This window comes from Haliotis cracherodii, unplaced genomic scaffold (assembly GCF_022045235.1).
Source record: "Haliotis cracherodii isolate W230 unplaced genomic scaffold, xgHalCrac1.p SCAF_12, whole genome shotgun sequence".
Classification (NCBI taxonomy): domain Eukaryota; kingdom Metazoa; phylum Mollusca; class Gastropoda; order Lepetellida; family Haliotidae; genus Haliotis; species Haliotis cracherodii.
This window is the reverse complement of record NW_027266267.1, coordinates 22741317-22750828: the sequence shown is the minus strand read 5'-3', so window position 1 is coordinate 22750828 and position 9512 is coordinate 22741317.

Below are 9512 nucleotides of genomic sequence, written 5' to 3'. Positions count from 1 at the left end.
ATAATATGAAGTTACGTCATAACACCACATGAGGAAGCTCAACAGCAGTGGATATCAACAGTAGTGAGTGAGTGAGTGAGTTTGGTTTAACGCCGCTTTTAACAGTATTCCAGTTATATCACGGCGTGTCAGCTTAATGTGGGAGGAAAGCCCGAAGTGATGCAGGTCTCAGACGTTTACCACTTCGGTGAAACCCACGAGCACGGGTATGGTGCTGACAAACCTAGAAACATAATCGGGGCGAACCGGGATTCGAACCCACAATCATAGGTTTCTGGCGTGCCCAAGGGACGCAACTCTGCACAGCGAATCGCGGCGCCTTTCCTGATATAACTGGAATACTGTTAAAAGCGGCGTTAAACCAAACTCACTCACTTGGTGCCATGACAATATGTACTGACGGATCATTTACAGTCCCCCGGCGTCATATACTGGTGTTCCAGCATGACGGTTAGACCCGTGAAGATCCGGGGTAGAATTTGTCTTCATCAGCCCATGCTTGCCGTAAAAGGCGACTATGCGACTAACGGGACCTGGTGGTCAGGCTCGCTGACCTGGTTGATGCATGTCATCGTATCCCATGATATCAATCACTGGATTGTCTGGTCCAGACTCGATTATTTACAGACAGTCGTCATATAGCTGGACTATAGCTGAGTGCGGCGTTAACCAACAAACAAACAAACAAACAAAATATGAAGATTAGCTTCCGGTGTGACCGGTAATACAGGATTAGTGAAGCGGCCACTCACTGATGAGCATGAACTCAACGACATCGTCTGGTCCAGGGCATCATCGTAATTACAGTCCCAGCCTCCAACCATGAGATACGTTGTCAGTATGTTGATTCAGGATAAGAAATAGTTTACGTAAGTTATAATATATTTATGGGGCGGTGGAGTAGCCTAGTGGTTAAAGCGTTCGCTCTTCACGCCGAAGACCCGAGTTCGATTCCTTAAATGGGTACAATGAAGCCCATTTCTGGTGTCCCCGCCGTGATACTGCTGGAATATTGCTAAAAGCGGCGTAAAACCATTCTCACTCACAACTCTGACCACACCCCTACCCCCATCTGAAGAAAAAGTAGCCTCCACGTGAGAGGAATGCGAGGGCATTCCTTTTAAAGAGAAAATGACATAAAACATTGCCTTAATGTCTTGTGTATATCCCAACAGTTATTGCTTGCGTTTGCTTTTATGACTGATTAAATAAAATGTGCATGATACAATGTTGGTTGTATTCTTAAATCGAGTATCTACCTTCAGCGGTTGATGATTGAAAAAAACGTATATCAAGACGCAATCTAAATATGCCAAATTTAAGGTAAGAACAACATCACAACAAATATACCGTGACATCATGACACGAAGGTGGCTGCCCGCGTGGTATTGTTGCCACAATAATGCAAGACGCTATTGTTTGAAGCATCCTGAAAATCTTCCTATCGCTTCTCGTTTTTAAAATACCGAATTGACGTGGACCAGTGCGGATCGCGTTCTTTCAAGACCAGAATTTAATGGATAAGTCTTGTCTTGTAGTTGATCTGCGTCAATATGTACCGTTTTAACAGAGTGGCTACATGAACGGTATTAGTCATTCGGCCATGATTCCCGCATTAAACTGAAACGTTAAGGTGTCCATCTTCTTTTTCACACACGCTCGTACTCACGCACTCACTCACGCACTCACGCACTCACGCACTCACTCACCCACTCACCATGTCCAGATCCAGAAAAGGCGCCGCGATTCGAGATTCGAGTTGTGTCCCTTGGGTACGCCAGAAACCTATGATTGTGGGTTCGAATCCCGGTTCGCTCCGATTATGTTTCTAGGCTTGTCAGCACCATACCCGTGCTCGTGGGTTTCACCGAAGTGGTAAACGTCTGAGACCTGCATCACTTCGGGCTTTCCTCCCACATTAAGCTGACACGCCGCGATATAACTGGAATACTGTTGAAAGACGGCGTTAAACAAAACCCACTTATTCACTCTTTTTGCAGCGCCTGTCCAAGGTCAGCCAACGTGGTCGGGGGCCTATGACGTGGACGCACACGTCTCCCCATCATGCCCCAGACGTTTTCAACGGGGAAAAAGTCTGGGTTCATTTCTGTCCATGGCATTTTTTGGATATTGTGCTGCTAGTACAATTTGTGCAAGGTGAGCACGGCGTTGCCTTCCGGAAAGACAAAACGTCGACCCACACGCCTTGCAAACGGGACAACAAAGGGTGTCAGTATGTTGTCCCGAAGGTACTATCCAGTGACCCTACTTGCACAATATGGAGTGATACCACCCCGCACCATAACTGATCCTCTTAATATGTCATTAGGTCTCAGGATGACATTGGTCCGCCGTTCATGTCGTCGTCCCCAGACACGACCGCACCAATCAAGAAAGTGCAAAGTGAATCTGGAGTCATCTGAAAACGTGACACGTGACCTGCAACAATTACCCCAGTTTCGTCGTTGTGTACACCATTGACGTCTGTTGGCAAATTGACGATGTCAAAGGGGCGGCACAAGAATTGGCCGTCAAGATCGTGAATGCTAATCGCCTGACCCTTAAACTCATACTCCAAGAGCTTCATGAAAATTTGCAGCAGTTTGATTCGCTATTTGAACTCGATTTCGTAGAGCCTGGTGTCCGATCAATCGATCCTGGACTCTTGTCGTTAACCTTGGGCGCCCTAAACAGGGTCAACCGTCAACAGTTTGGATTTGTTGGTACCTGTTCCATAGTCTGCTAATCCACATGGAACCTATTGGCCTCTGCACGCTTATCTCTGCCAGTTTCCAGCATGCAAAGAACCCATTGAAGTTCCGGTGAAGATGGCTTTAACATTAATATTGCATGATCACCTACTTTTTAATAGTATATTATTATATGACGGTGTATTTTATTGTTTAACAATTGTTGTAACGGTGTTTCTGTTGAGATTCGGTAGACGCTCATTACATTGTATATGGACAGTCATCTGTCGTCAAGATGTTTCTATATTTAGATACTATAGCTAGTGTGATGTTTAAATTTCCGGTCTGCTGAACCGCAGACGGTGATAGTATGTTATAGAAACTTGTGGTATGTTCCAGTGCCGTTAGACTGGTGACGGCACTGTGTAGAAATTTCCTGTAGCTTGTCAGGCTGTATATATAGTGGGCCAAAAGCGTGTTCAGGTGTCTCTTGCACGTTTCATCACATACCAAGCCCGTCTCGGAAGCTTGACCGCTGTCGCCGCTGGGTAAATATATATTATTAACACAAATCTTTGCTATCAGCACTTTATTTCTGTATTCTGATTCTGACCACTGTATTCTGTACATTTGAAAATAAAAAAATAAAGATGTTATATATTGCCATTGGATAAAGTACTACCACTCTATTGTGTAGTGCCATTATAATTGCTGTGGAGTAATTTGTGTTTATTTTTTTTGTTGCAATTATTAATTGTATACAATTTGTTGCCTGTTTGTTGGTTTCACACAAAGTTCTTTCATGTACAGATTTCTGGGTGAACATATTGTTTCAATTTGGGAATCGATACCTAACAACATATACGTGATCTTGCCATCTCCCCATGTAATCGCTTACAAGGTTGTGGTCTGAATTTTAAAAGACGTTGAGAAACACTAGAATAAAGCAAGAAGAAAATATGTATAGAAATTCACAATGTTTTGATATATTCTTGTATTGTGTTTTCATTTTTTGTCGCCGTAATTATTTTTGTGGCATTCTTTCTTTCTTTTTTTATTTCTGTGCGTTTAATTTACATTAATTATATTTCTCCGCACCTAAAAGAAGCCAGTTATAGTAGGTGCTAAATTATCCTATGTATAAAAACTCTGTACCTTTGTCATTCTTGTACGTAATCATGTGTAAGAGTGACAATGCAATATCCCTCATGAAAAAATAAAAACATTTTATCACAATTAAATGATACATTGAATTTCAAATTATGACAGCGATTGAAGAAACAGCATCCTTGCTGCAGCCTTGTCAGTGATACATCATATGTATCCCTATGCAATGAATTCCCAGGGACTACGAATTCTAGCTCTTTATAACCGTAGTTCGTTATAAGCATATATACAGCATATACACATCAAACGGTCGGGAAAGAAAAACAGTTCGTTATATCCGTCAGTTCGTTACAAACGTGTTCGTTAGTTAACTGTATGTCACTGAAGATATGCCTGAAATTTTCAGCACATGTTTGAATGTAGCATGCTACAGATGTAACTGTCTATACAGGGATTCCACTGGGAAGGGCTGACGGAATATATTGTATCAGGGTAGATATGTATCACGATTGACTACTTCCGTGAAAACAAACCTGAACATAAAAAACAACTATTGGATGTAAAATCTACATGCTATTTTGATATTAGATCTTGTTGGATAATGGTCGAGATGATACGAAACAAAAAGGTCAGGAAAAGTACAGTAAACTACGGTTATAACGAACTCTAAGAGACCTCTAATTTTAGTTCGTTATAACCGTAGTTCGTTATAAGCATATATACAGCATAACTACAGCAAATAGTCGGGACGAAAGAGCAAGTTCGTTATATCCGTCAGTTCGTTATAAGCGTCTTCGTTATAAGCGTGTTCGTTATAACCGTAGTTTAATGTATGTCAATCATCGATTATATGTGGAGCTACTATTGAAACAATTCGCATTCTTTCGAAATATAGAGTGCGGTTTCGTTGAATATTGTGGTGTGCTGTTGAATTGGTAAAAACGTTTAGGATCAGAGTGATTCTCAGCGTTTGTCACAAGAGCCTAATGATTGCGATAGATAGGCTTGGTTGGTTTGGTTGGTTTGGTTTGTTGTTTAACGCCGCACTCAGCAATATTCCAGCTATATGACGGCGGTCAGTAAATAATCGAGCCTGAACCAGAACAATCCAGTGATTAATATCATGAGCATCGATCTACGCAATTGGGATCGATGACATGCATCAACCAAGTCAGCGAGCCTGACCACCCGATCCCGTTAGTCGCCTTTTACGACAAGCATAGTCACCTTCTACGGCAAGCGTGGGTTGTTGAAGACCTTTTCTACCCCGCATCTTCACTGGTCGATAGATAGGCATTGTGACAACATTAGTTTACACTTAGAACGTCCACGGTGCCTGTTGTATGAAATAGACATGTCTGACCACATGTTTGCAATATGTTCTATGTATCAGCAACGACGGCACCTGAATACATTTGTCATTTGGGATTTAATGCTTGCAACACTGTGATAAAATTATATTTTCATTTACGGTCGAACCTCGTTGTGTCGAACAAGTGGGGGCTTGAAAAAGGGTTATCCGGGCTTCGAGACAAACAAGAAACTTTATGTTTAATTTGGAAACTTGAGACTCCAAATGAGTTCGAGACAACCGGAAATTCGACACATCCAAGTTCGACACAATAGTGACAAGAAAATACTGACAGGTATTTTATCTGATACAATAAAACTGCTCCTGACTCGAGTGGGGTGTTACGTCATTACTTTCGGTCTGCCTCAATGATAAAAATGGTGTGCAGAGATCGTGAAGTTTAGTAAAACTATAAAGAAATTACAGCATGAATAATAATTCAAATATTTCAATATTAATTTTTGAGGTCAATGGAATTGGACGTTAGTTACAACATTGCTTTAGGTGTACTGTCACTTTTCTTCCCAAACGTTTGTTAGTATGTTTGTTGTTTAATAGTGTTTACTGCTGACTTAACAGTGTCCTTGCGGCGGCGGCCTGTGAAAAATCCACTCTGGATTTCATACACTGCTTCAGGTATACATTTCAAAGGACAACGATCCGTTTTGAAAAGCCATTTATTGTGTACAGCAATAGACAACTGACATATTTGTAGGGCTACAGTAAAATACGTTTATAACGAACACGTTTATAACGAACTAACAGATATAACGAACCTATTTTTTGGTCCCGGCCATTTGCTGTATATTTGTTGTATATATACATATAACGAACTACGGTTATAACGAACTAAAATTAGCGGTCCCATTGAGTTCGTTATAACCGTAGTTTACTGTATAACCAAGTTAATCAGACTGATGCTAAAAGGTAAGTGAGTTAGTTTGGTTAACGCTGCTTTGAACAGTATTTCAGTTATATCACGGCGTGTTAGCTTGATTTGGGGCGGAGGCGATTAATTGAATGCCGATCTTTGATTTAGAATTTTGTGTAACCCACAGTAGGGGTATGACGCTGACAACAAGCCGGCAATCAAACCCACCATTTTAGGTATCTGGCACACTCTTCACAGGAACGAATTGGTGTCCCGAATCCCCCCATCAAAACCGCAGGGCGAGATGAGGTAAGGCGTTAAATGCCCTTGCATTTAGATGGAAGTGTCAAATTAAAGGTTTTTTGTACATTTCATTATGTTTGCACTGGTGTGTATCCAAGTCTAAACAAACTAATCTTATTTACATTGCTTGAAACGATCTAATATTAGCACCATAACATTGATTACAAAATTGTAATGTTAATGTAGGTTATGGTCTGCAACTAAATACACGAAACTCAATAGCAACACTAGTTAATATATTTTTCAAATCACATCCTGCCAAGACATTGAAGAATCCTTAATTCTTATTGGTTAAAAACAGGTTTCCGTTTTGCCACTGAAACCCTTCTTAAATATGTTAAGCGTTTCACACAAAAATGTGCGTACGAATACATCGACAGTCTGAATATCGATTCATAAAGAAATGGTGGCCGATCGATCACCTATAGAAAATGTAACGCGTATTGATATGTTCCTATTTCCCACGAATGCAAGCCTGGTCTCTAATACACGCCGGGTCAACCGCTCTCGAGAAATGTATACACGGCCTGGCGCCTATTAGAGTAAGTGAGTTTGGTTCAACGCCGATTTAAACATTATTCCAGTTATATCACGGTTTGACAGCTTAATGTGGGAGGAAAGCCCGAAGTGATGCAGGTCTCAGAACACTTTGATGAGCCAGACGCAAATTCGATTATTTACAGGCCGCCGTTATGCAGCTGAATATTGCTGAGTGCGGCGTTAAACAACAAACAAACAAACAGCGCATTAAAATATCACATAACACAACATTTTATGATCACAAATCATTCACAAGATAACCTTCTATATGTTGGCTAAGTTACTTGAAATAGATGGCCAGAATACAAGGCATTGTGAGTCACCGACAACCAAACCTTTGAATTCAAAGACAAGGAAATTGAAGGTAATGGCTACCGGTCAACTCTTTGATCGCCTGTCAGCATGCCTGACCAGTGACCAACCCCTATAGTGTACATCTTCACCAATCAGGAATCTCCCCGGATCCCGACCTAGTTGCCTTCCTGTCAGGAAGAGAAGTAAATAGACTGTACCTAGGTGCTCGTCTTCTTTACAGTGCAGCAATAGTACACCTGGGAACGTCGAGATGAGAATCCAGATGTTCTTATGCGCCATCACATCAATATGTCTGTCGGAAAATAGCATCTTCCCGAGGCAAGGGCGTTAACTGACTATAAAAGTCAACCCTGTTTCAACACTTGCCGAACTAGGCTGGGATTCCGGAGTTATAGTTTGGCTGGATTAGCGAGTCTATGCATAGTCCAATCAATATCGCGAAACGAATTAGACATCCGGTTTGTAAACAACATAGATTGCAAAGTGCAGCTCTTGGTCGACTGCAGGGTTTGCAAAGTATGTGTACCGTCAACTGGGGGGGCGACATGTTTTCCAAATAGTTTCATGTTTTAATCAAGGTGCTCAAGTGACTTGAAGCACTTCGCGAGGTAAGACCCGTTTTATTACAATATAGATGTTGATTGTCGATCAGGGCCCCGTTCCACAAAGCTATCGTAGCGCTACGACAGCCGTAAGTCTATGTTGAACTGTGGGAGTTACGATCGTCTTAGCGCTACGATCGCTTTGTTGAACGGGGCCCTGGTCGTCTTGACTGGGCGCCGCCATTTTATTTGAAGCAAATGCAAGTGACATGAGAGATGGAATCTGATTGGTCAATAGGAGGGACATAGAGGGGACATATCTCGAAATAACCACTTGCGTTACGATCGAGCCGGGAAATTCCAGCCTAGTTCGGCAAGGGTGGAAACTGGACTGTTTTTTTTTAGTTAACGCATGCGCACTTGTGGACGCAACGATAAGACTAAAGCGAAAGCGTAGGAAAATATTTGTGTCATTTGTTGATATATTTAACATGTCTTTGATATACAGTAAACTACGGTTATGTCGAACTCGAGGGGACCGCTAATTTTAGTTCGTAATAACCGTAGTTCATCATAAGCATACATGCAACATACAAACGGCAAACGGAGCTGAAAAATAAGATCGTTATATCCGTCAGTTCATTCTAAGCCATTTATTTAATTTCTTTAAAATGTTATGTGATGTGCGTAGCTTGAGTCGTACCAGAATACCCTCGTGAAGCTGGAATCTTATTGAGTGATAGAATCTGATGAATGTGGGTTCGAATCTTAGAGTCGCCCTTGCGGTTACTAGTTTACAAGCACACGTGCGCGTTGAATCAATCAGGTGTCTGAGACCTTTCACCCATTCTGAGGGGCGGTCGGGTAGCCTAGTGGTTAAAGCGTTCGCTCGTCACGCCGAAGACCCGGGTTCGATTCCCGACATGGGTACATTGTGTGAAGCCCATTTCTGGTGTCCCCCGCCGTGATATTGCTGGAATATTGCTAAAAGCGGCGTAAAACAATACTCACTCACTCACTCACTCACCCATTCTGAGCTATAAATAAGATATAAAATTGAAGAACAGTTCAACGCGGCGTTGAAACTAACTCATTCTCTCGGTATCGTGGGTTCGAATCCCGGTTCTCCCCAATTATGTTTCTAGGTTCGTTAGCACCATACCCATGCACGTGGGTTTCACCGAAGTGGTAAACGTCTGAGACCTGAATCACTTCGGGCTTTCCTCCCACATTAAGCTGGCACGCCGTGATATAACTGGAATACTGTTAAAAGCGGCGTTAAACCCAACTCACTCACTCACTCATTCTCGGTACCGAAAAAAAGGAAGATTTGAGGAACCAAAAATGTTTCATGCCCTAAGACGTTGCTTGTCACCAAGAAACAGTGCTTATCGGAACACAAGAAATAGCATACATTTGATGAGGCCCATATTGCGATGTAGCACTTGGAACAAGATACAGTAAACTACGGTTATAACGAACTCAAAGGGACCACTAATCTAATTTTAGTTCGTTGTAGCCGTGGTTCGTTATATGCATCTATACAGCATAACTACAGCAAACAGTCGGGACAAAAAAGTAAGTTCGTTATATCCGTCAGTTCGTTATAAGCGTGTTCGTAATAACCGTAGCTCATCAAGGATGTAACCCCGGTCACTGACCCACAGGACAACTGAGGAGAGTGGCCACGTTTATCTAATTGACCTGCAAAAGAGAAATCTCCCTGCGTTGGCCATCATGAGAAAATCCAGATCCCGTTTACATCTCGTTGGCATATACATGAGAGTATTAAC